At 35.3% G+C, this 12,808-nt stretch overlaps 1 long non-coding RNA gene across 2 annotated transcripts; it reads left to right on the top strand.

Moving 5' to 3' along the window:
• Positions 1–5,353: 5,353 nt before the first annotated feature.
• On the top strand, positions 5,354–12,528 carry LOC108987022. 2 transcript variants are annotated; one of them, XR_004801585.1, is made up of 4 exons: positions 5,354–5,679; positions 5,918–6,089; positions 6,210–6,304; positions 12,310–12,528. It is a non-coding gene; the product is annotated as an uncharacterized LOC108987022 (long non-coding RNA). The 2 variants fall into 2 exon arrangements; XR_001995467.2 differs by lacking the exon at positions 12,310–12,528 and having other exon boundaries at positions 6,210–6,628.
• Positions 12,529–12,808: the final 280 nt, after the last annotated feature.

Raw genomic sequence — 12,808 nt, 5'->3', positions numbered from 1 at the left:
AGGAGAAACACTTACCTCCCAAAACGGCGTCGTGCAGAAAATCTTCAAGATAACCAAATGGTTGGGCCATTTCACGCGTGGATCCGGGCCACACGACGCCTGGGCCTTACATGCACCATATCAGTTCCAATATATATATATATATATATATATATTAATAACATGTATTGATCATCAGCTTGTCATATGTGTAACTTCCACTTGATATTAATAAATTTTTTTATTCATGTGCCCACACCTAATTTTGTCTGTAATGGCATTTTTTGGGAGTATAAATTATAAACAACCAAACAAATTAAACAAAATATAAAAATGGGCATATCAGTTTTCCTTGGTATTAGTGGAGAAATGGTGGACAAAGTTAATTAATTTATTGATTTTCATGATCAGTTTGCATGCAGTACCAATATTATATATACTAATTATTTAAACTTCATTTTCCAAGGACTTAAATGCAATTAAATTATTAAATATATATACCTCTATTGTTTATAAATAACAATTAATCAAAATTTTTCATTGCAAATAAATCTTTTTCGCGTCGATATTTTGGTTTCGTTGGGTAATATTTTAAATGAGTCAACAATTACGACGAACCTCCGGCGCAGCATAAATCGCTGCTAAATTGTATTTGCGGCGAAATATGGGGTTATTCACAGCGAATGGTGGCGCAAAAAAAGATCCAATTTCTTGTAGTGTACATTAATTGTAACGCCCCAAACCCGAGTGGCTTGGAGAATTACTACTTGTCACTCATAATCATGTCTCCCAATACATTCGAAGAATAATCTCCAAAAACTTCATAAATGAAATCAATCTCAAATCTTCTCAATAATCTCATTACAAACTCCACACAATCTTTAATGCAATAAAAATAAATCAAAGGGGTCCATAACCTCCCAGTAGTCATAACAACCCAACCAATAATTTCATAAATCTTACTGAAACCCAAGATATTACTAAAACTCAAAGAGATTAAAACTCAGAACATCAAAAGTCCTTCTTCTAGCAACATCTCCTCAGCTTAAACACAAACAGCAATCTAATCCAGGTCCTCATTTAGACTCTCCACATCATCTGAAAAATATTATAATGATAGGGGGTGAGTTATCAACAACTCAGTAAGCAGAAATCATATGCTAGCGTGCAAACATGAGCATTTACAAAGTAGAACATGCCGAACAAAATATTTTCCAGAGTTAACATGCAGAACAGAACCTATTTTCAAAAGTAACAGAGCGATGGTTTTAAGACAAGTAAAACCCTTAGTGCTTTGGCATAACATAAACTGAGTATCATCATCAGATCAAAACAGAGCATCAAACAGAGCAGAGACCATGTTTCACCCCGTGGTAGGGTTGTGCTAACCCCGGTGGCCAAACCAGGCAGAGACAGAGGTGAAATCTTTCCTTTATTCTTCTCGGAGCCCCGAGTGTGCACACAGGAAAGACCACAATAAAACCACTTTGTTTCCAAAGTGGGTGCACTCAGAGACAGAGAAGTTGGTACCAACCCAAACAGAGCAGAGCATAACAGAGCAGAGCAGAGCAAAGCAGAGACAGAGTCAGATACGAAAAACCAGTACACCATGCCAAAGGTTTTCAGATGTTATATCAAAATAATACAGAGTATCAAAACATAATCAGACAGTTTACACACACTGAACACGAAAGCCAGAATATCTTTTCAAATAAATGCACAACTTTTCATATTCTCAATATCGCTCATTTTTCAGATTTCAGAAACCACATGACAGAATTTAGCTCATGTCTACACAATGCATGTCAGAATATATTTTCCTTTTTCACATAGATTTCATGAATAATTCAGATAAGAGACCGAGGTTGATCTTTGTTTTTACAAATTCCCAACACAACACAAATTATGCAAGTTTTCATAAAATCAACCTCAGTCTTATTAACTTGTATAAAACCCAGCATAGGAACCCCGCTTACCTGACTCTTGCAGCGCACTAACTATGACTTGAATACGGTCTCTATCCGTCTCGTCATCTATTCATAAAAGTAATATAAACTAAATATTAAAGTCCAACAACACAAAATTGGTCGTAGACAACTTAAGACCCAATTTCTAGATCATAATTCAGCAAGTTTAATCCAACTCAAACAACCAAATAACAATCTGGACAGCCCACATTTTGACCCAAAATATTCTATACCAATCTCAATATTGTCCAATACAAGCATCAGGACCAATGCCAGTTCAAATTCCAATAACTCACACTTATTCCAACAGTTCGCAGTCCCAAACAATTACTAACAGTTTAACCAACAATACTACACAAAGCACACTTCTTCCCATTCACAACTCCATAACAGAAAATATAAACTAATACCTCCAAAAAATTAAATTGTACTGGACAAAGAAAATTAATTCCTCTCTAAATATTCTCTCAACCATCAATCCAATCGACCCCCCTTACTCCTCGGACTCAGTCCGGAATAACCAACAACTTCACAGTAAATATGAATTAGCGCAGAAATACATTTAAATCTCAAAAGTTCTTTGGGAAAAATACTTACAATGCTATAATATAATTTTTGAAAGATCACGGAGGTGCTAGAAGCGGCAACGCAGCAACAAACAGTGCCAAATGCACTATGGCCGTGGGTCTCAAAAACCCACTTTTGAATGGGTGTAAACGAAGACCCGAGATTGATAGAGTAGAGCTTAGGGATGTCGATGAAACTAGTGGTGGTGGTTGGCCGTGGGTGGCGGCGCAAAAGGCGGTTGAAGTGCAAAAACACCCAAAACGGAAATGTTGATGGTGGGGCGTCACCGGTGACAGATCGGAGGTGGGGTTGGGTCCATTGGGTTGCTAGAAGGTCGAGGATGATGTGGTGAGAAGATGGTGGCCGGAGGTGGCGCGACGGCGGCGCAGCGGCGCAAGGAATGCCGCGGCTTCGTGTGGTGCGTGGAGGCTAACGGCGGCGCGGCTGGGGCTGGAAATCGGAGGGGGAGGTCGCCGGTGGGTGGGGGTGCTGGGAAACCGGGCGGTGTCGACCACCGCCGGCGCACGGCAGCGGGTCGAGGGCAAACGGCGGACGCACGGGAGAGAGAAAGAGAGAGAGGCGCGGGAGGGAGAAGAAAAAAAAAAGAAAAAGAAAGAAGAAAAAAAAAAGGAAAGGAAAAGAAGAAAAGAAAAAGAAAAGGAAAAGAAAAAATAGAGAGAAAAGAAATGAGGTCCAATCCTCATAACTTGGGTCACGAAAATGATCTAACGGAAACGATTTTAAAACAGCTAGTGAAATAAAATATTTCAAACACAGTGATTAACATGAAAATAATTAATTTAGAGAAAGCACTTCAAAAATAACTTTTGTAAACTAAAAAAAAATCATAAAAATAACACAACTAAAAATCTAACAATTTTAAAACAAGAGAATAAATTTTAAATTAATAACAAAAAAATCTTTCAATTAAAAATACACAAAAAATACGGGGTGTTACATTAATAGTTTATTTTTTCGAAATTTATTTGTAGCTAAAGTGTTAATTTTTGTTTTAAAAAATGAGTTCCTTGTGTGTTAGCTATTTGTGTGTGTGTTAGGAATGTTATAATGTAGACAAGCAGCAAACTAAAACTACCCTAATTCATGATTTCTGAAAAATAAAAATAAAAAAGGCAAAGAACACTCTCCTAGTTCTGTATTTCATACGCACTACAAGAAAATTGCTTATCTGTAGTCAGTTATTTCTTGAAAAAATGACTATTTCCTGTTAAAATGAGTATGTTTTCGTCATAAATAATCCATCACAAATGCTCATTTTTCTTATAGTGCGAAGACATGTAATTGGTACTGTACGATTTTCTAATCTATGGATTTCCTTTCTCAGATAAAGATCATTTTCTATGATGTCGTCTATACATGACACACACACACACAGAGTTAATTGATGAGTACCATGCACGCATGCATCAAACAGAAAAAAGAAAAAGGAACCTTCTCTATCTACCATTTTGATCAATTATCTAGCAGCTAATTAGTTGCATGTGAGTTTGAACTTGACCCACAAGTAGAGTTATGACCAGGCTGGTGGCCTATGAAAAGACCGGTAATTGTGGAACACAAAGAGGCTAGGTCATGTGCTAATAGTATGTCCAGTTGGTGAAACCAGATCAAACCATATATCTTTGTGGCATCATGTGTACGTAATAAATTAAGTAAACCAATTACGTACTACATCAATGTTTCACACGATGATATTGAATTTAAAACATAGTTTAGAAGTAGTAATTTATAAGAGATGTAGTTTTAATTCTGAAAAGGAAAAACTAAGTTGGAGATTGATCAGTTCGAAGAAGAAATATAATTGAAAAGAAAAGAAATTTGAAAAAGAAAAAGAAAGTAAGTTATATATATATATGATCGAAGGCCCATAATAAACATATAAGAGAATGCCCTTAATTAGCTGATCATCGCCCCCACTACCCAAAGTAAGACTCGCTAGGGTTTTTGCCGAAGATGGTGATGTTTAAACTACGCCCATATTGGGGCAGTAAAGAACAGCTAAGCATCTACCAATATTAAAAATATAAAGATATATAGTATAAACTCATAAGACTGCCAATAAAACTTAACTTCGGGTCGGCCATGTTTATATATATATATATATATATATGATCTCCCTCCTACAGTCACTAATCCCTCCATTGTTTTCGTCCCTAGCTATGAGCTGATCTCTCTCTCTCTCTCTGTGATCTCTCTCTGAGGAGTTGAACCTAGAGACAGATCTCGGACTTATATGCTTCTTTCTCCTCCGTTTTTTGCTCAGTTTTATTGCTTATATTTATTTGTTTCCCTTCCCCCATCCCATATGTATGTGTTTCTTTAATTGAACTCCATCGGGTTCGGCTTCTCATGACTTTTGTTTTTTTGAGATCTCAAATTTTTTCTTCATTTTATTAACTTTTTTTCTCTGTTGGTCTCCTCTCTGTAATCTGGCATGGAAAGTTATAATACCAACTGGGTCTTCTTTCCTGAGCCGGAATCTTACTCCGTTGGCTTTTAAACTGTTGTTCTTGCCGGAATCTAATCGGAAAAATCTGATCAACATATGATTTGAATGTTTTTATCTATTGGATATGGCTGGTAATTTTTCTTTGGGTTCAAAACATAATGAATAGGGTTTTGTTTTATTCCAAGAGGTCCTTATTCGATAATTGAAAGTTTTGTTTCTATGGTAGAGTTAGAAACTGTAGATTCTTCTCGGGGTACCCCTCAAGTAGTACTTTATGTTCCAGCCACTGGTAATCCGCCACCTCATCTTATGCCCGTGGCCTTGGGCTAAGTTGTACGGGAAATGTCATATTTTGTCCTTTTGTTTTCCTTTTTTTGCACTCTTTCTTGCTTTGTTTCTGCTTTTCATGACGAGGGTCTTCCTATGGAAATATTTTGGATGCACTTCTGCTTCTTTTCTTGATATAAAAGTCCACATTTTCGGTTAATTAGGCTTTGTGCATGATGATAGATTGACAGTCAGTTGTTTGCGGGTGTGGCATCTTCAAGATTCACATGGAAAAGCACGGTTGGTGATGCAAAATCTCTCTGCCAAAGCTCTTTGAAAGTGAGAATCTTGATGATGCTGCATCGGCAAGAAACGACTCTACAAAAGTGGATTTTCTCCCACCAATCAGATCGAGCTGCCATTCAACAGGTATATATATATACATATATCTTTTGTTTTCATGCACTTTCTGTTTCTATCTGTTGCTGTCAGATTGGTTTCTTAATTTCTTTCTTCTAGGCTTTTCTCTTCTTTTCTTTTTTTTTTCCTTTTTTGTTTTTCATTAAAGCAATCTATCAATGGGTTTACTGTATGTATTTTATATGATCTTTTGCAAACTGCATAGAATCTTATAGACCATTCAAGGACCAGTGCTTATCTTTTGCAGATCTGTGAATATTCTTCTGCAAAAATTTGTTATGGTGGGAAATAGTATCTTTTCAGGTGCTTCTTGTTGGAGATGGAGAAGGGGTTTTATTATTTTATTGCTGGAAATTAAGAGAAAGAGAATGTTGATGATGCTATAGCTGCATGAGCTTTAAAATATATATTCTGGAAAGGTGATTTTTTGCTGTCCATTTTTTCGTTTTCTCGAGGGTTTCCATTTTAGATCCATCCTAGGATTCTTCAAATCCTCGATCGATATGAATGTTTCGTGGGTTTTCATGGCTCATATGCAGAAAGGCAAAGAAACAGTAACAGGTGGAATGTGGAACTAATTGCTCGAGTTGTCTACGAATGGATTGGCAAATGTGAACAGAAACTGAGATGAAAGGTAAGCAAAAGGAAACTTTCACGTTCGGTTTTTTTCAGGGGTTTGATAATCTCAGCGATCATCATCAATTATAGCATACTGGAATTTTGGTTTTTCCTTCCGACCATCTTTTTTTCTGCCCTGCTTGATTCAACATATACATATGATAATTGAAAATTGGATTAATAAAGAGTTTGGATACGAAAATAATGGCGTGAACATATTGCCCCTGCCATTGTTGCATGTCTTTCTTCAGCATTAATCACCCATTACTGATCTTGATGGTAGACCAACCTAACGATCGAGAGACCTCTTGCAACTTGGACCATAAATCTGGCCTGTACTATCGCATATATGCATACCTACATACATACATATACATATATATATATATAGAAATATTCCAGTCCATCTATTTATTACGTCTTCAATAATATCACCCAAAAAGTTGCAACAAAAATGGCTTTATATTCTGCATATTCATCATGATATATATTTATAACTGTCATTTCAAGATTATGGAGATCTGTGTGCATGATCTATCACTGTCCAAGCTAGGCCCTGGTTTACTTGCTGTATATGGGGCTGCAGTAGGGTATATATACTTTTTTATTTTGGTCCACCGATTTTCAGAGTACTGTTAGTGAAGAGAATCGAAGGGATCATACTGAGTGTAAGAATCAATATGCGTATCTAAAGACCATGCATCATGAGTTGAAGTTTCTGTGATTTGCTTTTGGTTTTCTGTGATAATTAGTGACTCGCTAAGATTGTGAGACGATCCAGAAACATTCTACTGCCCATTAATCTTCAACATATATATCCATGCAACATGGATGCAGGCAACACTCTGTTTCAATGGCATGCAGAACATTTTTAGGGTTGATGCTTTCATGGCAGTAATGAGTTACTTTTGGTTTCTGAATTTTATATATAGTTCATATTGATTTTAAATAGGGTAGTTGGGTTATTAAAATTATTTCTTAGTTTAATTAGCAACCTTAATTTAGTGTGAAGAGAGTTTGCAAATGGCCAAAACCATCTCATTTACTAGTTTAATTAGCTACAAATTCTAAAAGCAATTAATAAGAGAAAATATGAATATCATGATCTGTTTAACTTGAATCCTTCGTACTATAATTAGAAAATAACTACATGCAGGTTCTAATATTGGATCTAAAAACCCTAATAATAAGTACTATATATGTAGCATTAATAATTTTTTTGTATATCTCTAATCCACAGTATTAATAATTTCCAATTACACCTAATTAATAACTACTAACCCAATTCAGTTAATTAAGTACTACTACTTCCAGACTGTCTTGAAGTTCTTGGTCCTACATCAACTGTGACACCCCATATGATATGAATAAGGGTAGGTGGTGTATGGGATCCCACATTGCTTGGGAATAAGAAGTTCTTGCTCTTTATAAGGTTCTAATGGGGCTCCAATTGTATCATTGACTAGTTATTTTGGAGTATAAGTCATGTGGTTTGGGCCTTCCATTGGGGCGTTACAAATGGTATCAGAGCCTATCCCAACCAGAATTGTGGGACTTGAGCCATGCCACCTACAATGGACAGGCCCGACGAGGACGTCGGGAATTTAAAGGGGGTAGATTGTGATACCCCATATGATATGGATAAAGATAGGTGGTGTATGGGATCCCACATTGCTTGGGAAGGAGAAGTACTTGCTCTTTATAAGGTTCTAATGAGGCTCCAATTGTATCATTAACTAGTCATTTTGGAGTATAGGTAATATGGTTTGGGCCTTCCATTGAGACGTTACAAATGGTATCAGAGCATATCCCAACCAGAAATGTGGGACTTGAGCCGTGCCACCTATGAAGGACAGCCCGACGAGGACGTCGGGAATTTAAGGGGGGGAAATTGTGATACCCCATATGATAAGGATAATGGTAGATGGTGTATGGGATCCCACATTGTTTGAGAAGGAGAAGTTCTTGCTCTTTATAAGGTTCTAATGGGGCTCCAATTGTATCATTGACTAGTCCTTTTGGAGTATAGGTAATGTGGTTTGGGCCTTCTATTAGGGTGTTACAGCCGTCATATCATGTATAATATCCAATGTCTGATCATCATGATGTACATCACTGGTTTTATTTTCTTGCCCAAAATTCTTAATTAGTTTGTAATATAATCTTTAATTTTGGTAAGAATTATATATAAGATAATACTCTCAAAATATGATCATGCTAATTAAGACGTACAAATCTTTAGGATAAAGAGAAATTAGTTATATATACTTTACTCAAGTTTTCCTACTGGGATGATCATTTTGGTCTTCCAATTAATTAGTGCTTTTTTATTATTATATGGGAGGATGGAAATTAATTTAATGTCTAGGTAGTACGTCTTGATCCCCAAACATCCCTCATATATAAGAAGGTGGCGCAAATATTATCTATCTTTGGACTGCAAGACCATTGGCCAATTTCTGTCATGTTTTTTATTTATTATTATTTGAAAGATAACATTCAATATCTCATTAATCAAATAATCGAAAATGTTCTATCATGGACACCATATTGCAGAATTTCAGAAGGTCCCCCTTCAATCCATACAACTTCCTCATCGCTTTGTAAGGCCAACTTGGCTAGATTGTGAGCAACCTGATTTCCCTACCGATGAACAAACTAGATCTTCCTTCTTGCTGGTTGTCGAAAAACCTGCTTCAAGTCTTTCACAATTTGACCATATATACCATGAACAAGTCTCAGCTTTACACAGAATATCATTAACCAAAGTCAAGGAATCACCTTCAAACAACACCTTTTGAAACCCTAGCTCAACACATAATTCGGTAGCCCTCTCTAAAGTAACTGCTTCAACCTGCAAAGGAGAACCAATAAAACATCTGGACCAAGCTGCTGCTGCTAGTAAATCCCCTTTGTGATCTCTAAAGACACAACCCCCTCCCATCCTCTTACTACTTTCAAGAAAAGCTACATCTCAATTTGCTTTTATCTAATCCCCTTATGGTCTGCACCACTTTGCCAATCTTCTTCTTGCATTCTAACCTTCACTAGGTATAAGAACTAAAACTTGAGTTGCTTGGAATTCTTCCGGTTCTATTCTTGCACCCTGCCACAGTTTCTTTGGACTATCAAAGAGATCATCAAACACCCACATATTTCTTCTCAGCCATAGCTTCCATAAAACACAAGTCGAAAGTTCCAGTTCAGAAATTGCTAGACATGCAATCAGCTGCTCCCAAGTGAATATAAAATTAGTCTCAAAAGTCTTAGCTTTCTGGAGAAAACTTTCTGAATCAAACCATACATCCTTAGCAGCCCCACATGACCACAAGACATGGTTACTAGTCTCAGCTTGCTGTTTGCAGATAAGACAAGCTTCATTCTCAGTAATCTTCCTTCTGTACAAGTTACTTCTAGTTGGGAGAGCCTCATTTACAGCCCTCCACATAAAAACTTTAATAGCATTTGGTACCTTTAAAGCCCATATCTGTTTCCATAACTTAGTAAATTGCTGCTGGTCAAAACACTCACCTATTGACTATTGTTGTCTTTGGCACTTCAGATGTTAAGTTGATCTTACAGAAAACAGCCCATTGCTAGTAGGACCCCAATATAACTTATCCTCAAAACCTCTCCTATTCATAGTCAAGCTTTTAATCACAGTTGCCTCCTCCACAGAAAAGACCTCATCAATGAGAGGTTCATTCCAAGAACCTCCAGGCTGAATTAGTTTATCCACTATATCCTCCGTCTGCAAACAATGAACAGGAGACTGAACCATATGAGTATTAGGGATTGGCAGCCACTTGTCCAATCAAATCCTTATTTTTTGACCATTATCCACCCTCCACCGCATGCCTGCATCCTTCACTAACCCATCAGCACCATTAATATTCCTCCAAATCAAAGAAGAAGCACCCCCATCTTTTGCACTTAGAATATCCCCAGATTTATAATATTTATCTTTGATTATTCTAGTAATAAAAGAAGAAGGCTTGGTCTAAATTAGTCTCCAATATTATTTTGCTAATAAAGCTGGCTAAAGCTAACCATATCTCGAAATCCCATGCCTCCATGATCCTTAGGCTCAGGTAAACTGACCAGTAGACCCCACTCCACTGTTTCTATTAAATCTTGTTCTGATTTTTCAAGTGACCCCACCAAAATCTGGCTAACAGTTGAGAAATCTCAGTACACAGCTTAAGAGGCAACTTGAAAGTACTCAATACTGAGTACACAGCTTAAGAACTCCGTACAGGTTTGGAAGTGATACTTTACATGCAGATTCAGGCCGGTTTAGTACTTTATAAATTCACTGCATCCACTATATATAGTTTGTCGTTAAATATCATTATGTATTAACAAATATAAACAGCATTAATTCATGAGGCGCGCAGAACTATATCATGTGTTTTGATGTAGAATTTTAATAAATCATGTACTTAGCAATTAATTTAAAGATGAATCATAAAATGTAAGTAGATTACTTTAGCTTTCTAAGCAAAAAATAGGCAAGTACGGTTTCCCTCTTTGATAAAGATCGTTGTTATATATATATATATGCACTTCAGTTTCCATTTCATACGGGGATTGATTACGCGAAGAAACTAATTATTGCGTCTAAACTAATTTATATAAAGCGGGTTTTATATTAATAGTAATTAATAGGCATTTAATAATACCCGAAATGAATTAAGATTTATATATGTGGCAATTAATAAATGTTAAACCCACTTATATTGTAACCCTGCCTAAAGCTTATATATATATATATATATATATATATATATACATAGTATAATATTCAAAGCATTATTGGGAAAATGATAAACTTATAATTAATTAGTCTACAACTAGTAGTTTAATACTCTACTTAAAATGAAGAATACTTAAGTAAAATTGAAATTATCTTTAAATGAAGTGTCAGAATTACATTGGTTGATTTAAAATAACTGCAAAGTACTAGTTGTAAAATAGTTGTAGGTATATCGATCATTACCCCAACCAATATGTCCTGCCTCTCTTTGCCTAAGTGTGTGTAAATTTCAAGGTTTGCGAACCTTATATTTAGTTAATTAATTCATTACAACAAAAGTACTGTTATTCATCGTTAAAATGACTATTTTATGTTAAACTTATTATATTTTTGTCATAAATAATTATTTTCTTCGTAAATAACTCGTCATAAATGTTTATTTTTCTTGTAAGATCCTTTCATATATACAACATATACATATATATGATCGAATATGAAAGATCTTAGGCATGCATGTGATCATCTGCTCGATCGGAGCATTAATGTACAGGTACTTAAAAAATATTTGCAACGACCATAATTTCGTTGCAAATAAACATATATATTTGCAACAATATAATATATAGATATTTGTGAACCATAATATTAGTTGGAATTAAAAATATTTCCAGCAATCAGATTTTCGCTGCAGAAAATATATTGGCAACGATAACAACTTGGTTGTAAATAAAAGTAATTGCAACGAAAATTGCTTTCGTTTGTAAGAAATCAACTAGTTGCAACAGTTATGCATATACCTATTTACGATGATAAACTTTTCCTGACGCAATATTTGCGATGGTACAACGTTAATGAAATTTCATTATACGTTGCAAATAATATTTTCGTTGCAATAAACCAACTCTGTTCATGTAGTGTTGTTATATGTGGTTTTATCTATATGCATAGCTTGGTTCAAGGAAGAATATCTATCGTACAATTGATGATAAAAGTACTGCTATGTTTATAAATAAATTATATAAAATAATTTTATAAATTGATATAATTTTATTTTATCTATTAGATCTATTTTATAATAAAAATAATTTTATAATTTAATAAATTACATTAAATTATATTAATTTTGTGAGATTATTTTTATATAATTTATCTATAGTTAGAATATTTTTTATTTAATAAATTTCAATTCTTTTGGTGGGTTCCAAAAGTAAGTACATATTGGTCCCCGTGCGTACTGAGATGTGGTCCTATTGATGATGGTACAGGGCATGAACTTGGTGGGCATACAAGTGGCAGACATGCCAGTGAAAGGACCATCTTTGGGTCGCATGCAAAAAGATTGCGTTAGACAACAAAATCCAACTTACAACAAAGCATGCAGTCACGTACAGCGACCAACTTAATTTCTTTCTCTCTTTCTTTCTTTTTTTTCCCCTGCCTTTTTCAACAATTAATTAAGTTTGTTCCTAGTTAGTTAAATCAATGGTCGGTGTAAAGTGCTATATATATTTTGATCTCAAGATACAGTACCTAATTATAATTAATGGGGTCACAGAATCAAACATAATTAGTTGAAAAAAAAGGATTCGGTATCAATGCCCCAATATAAAGTATAAATCATATTACTTATATTTTAAAAAGACTAATCAATAATATAATTAATAAGATTGTGCATCCATATCCAGATCCAAATCCAGCTATTTAAAAGCGGGCAGATATCTGCTCAGATACACCGGATTGAAACCCGGGCAGATATCAAGATTT

The sequence above is a fragment of the Juglans regia genome, chromosome 5 (assembly GCF_001411555.2).
Source record: "Juglans regia cultivar Chandler chromosome 5, Walnut 2.0, whole genome shotgun sequence".
Lineage (NCBI taxonomy): Eukaryota > Viridiplantae > Streptophyta > Magnoliopsida > Fagales > Juglandaceae > Juglans > Juglans regia.
This window is presented reverse-complemented; position numbering and strand designations above follow the sequence as displayed.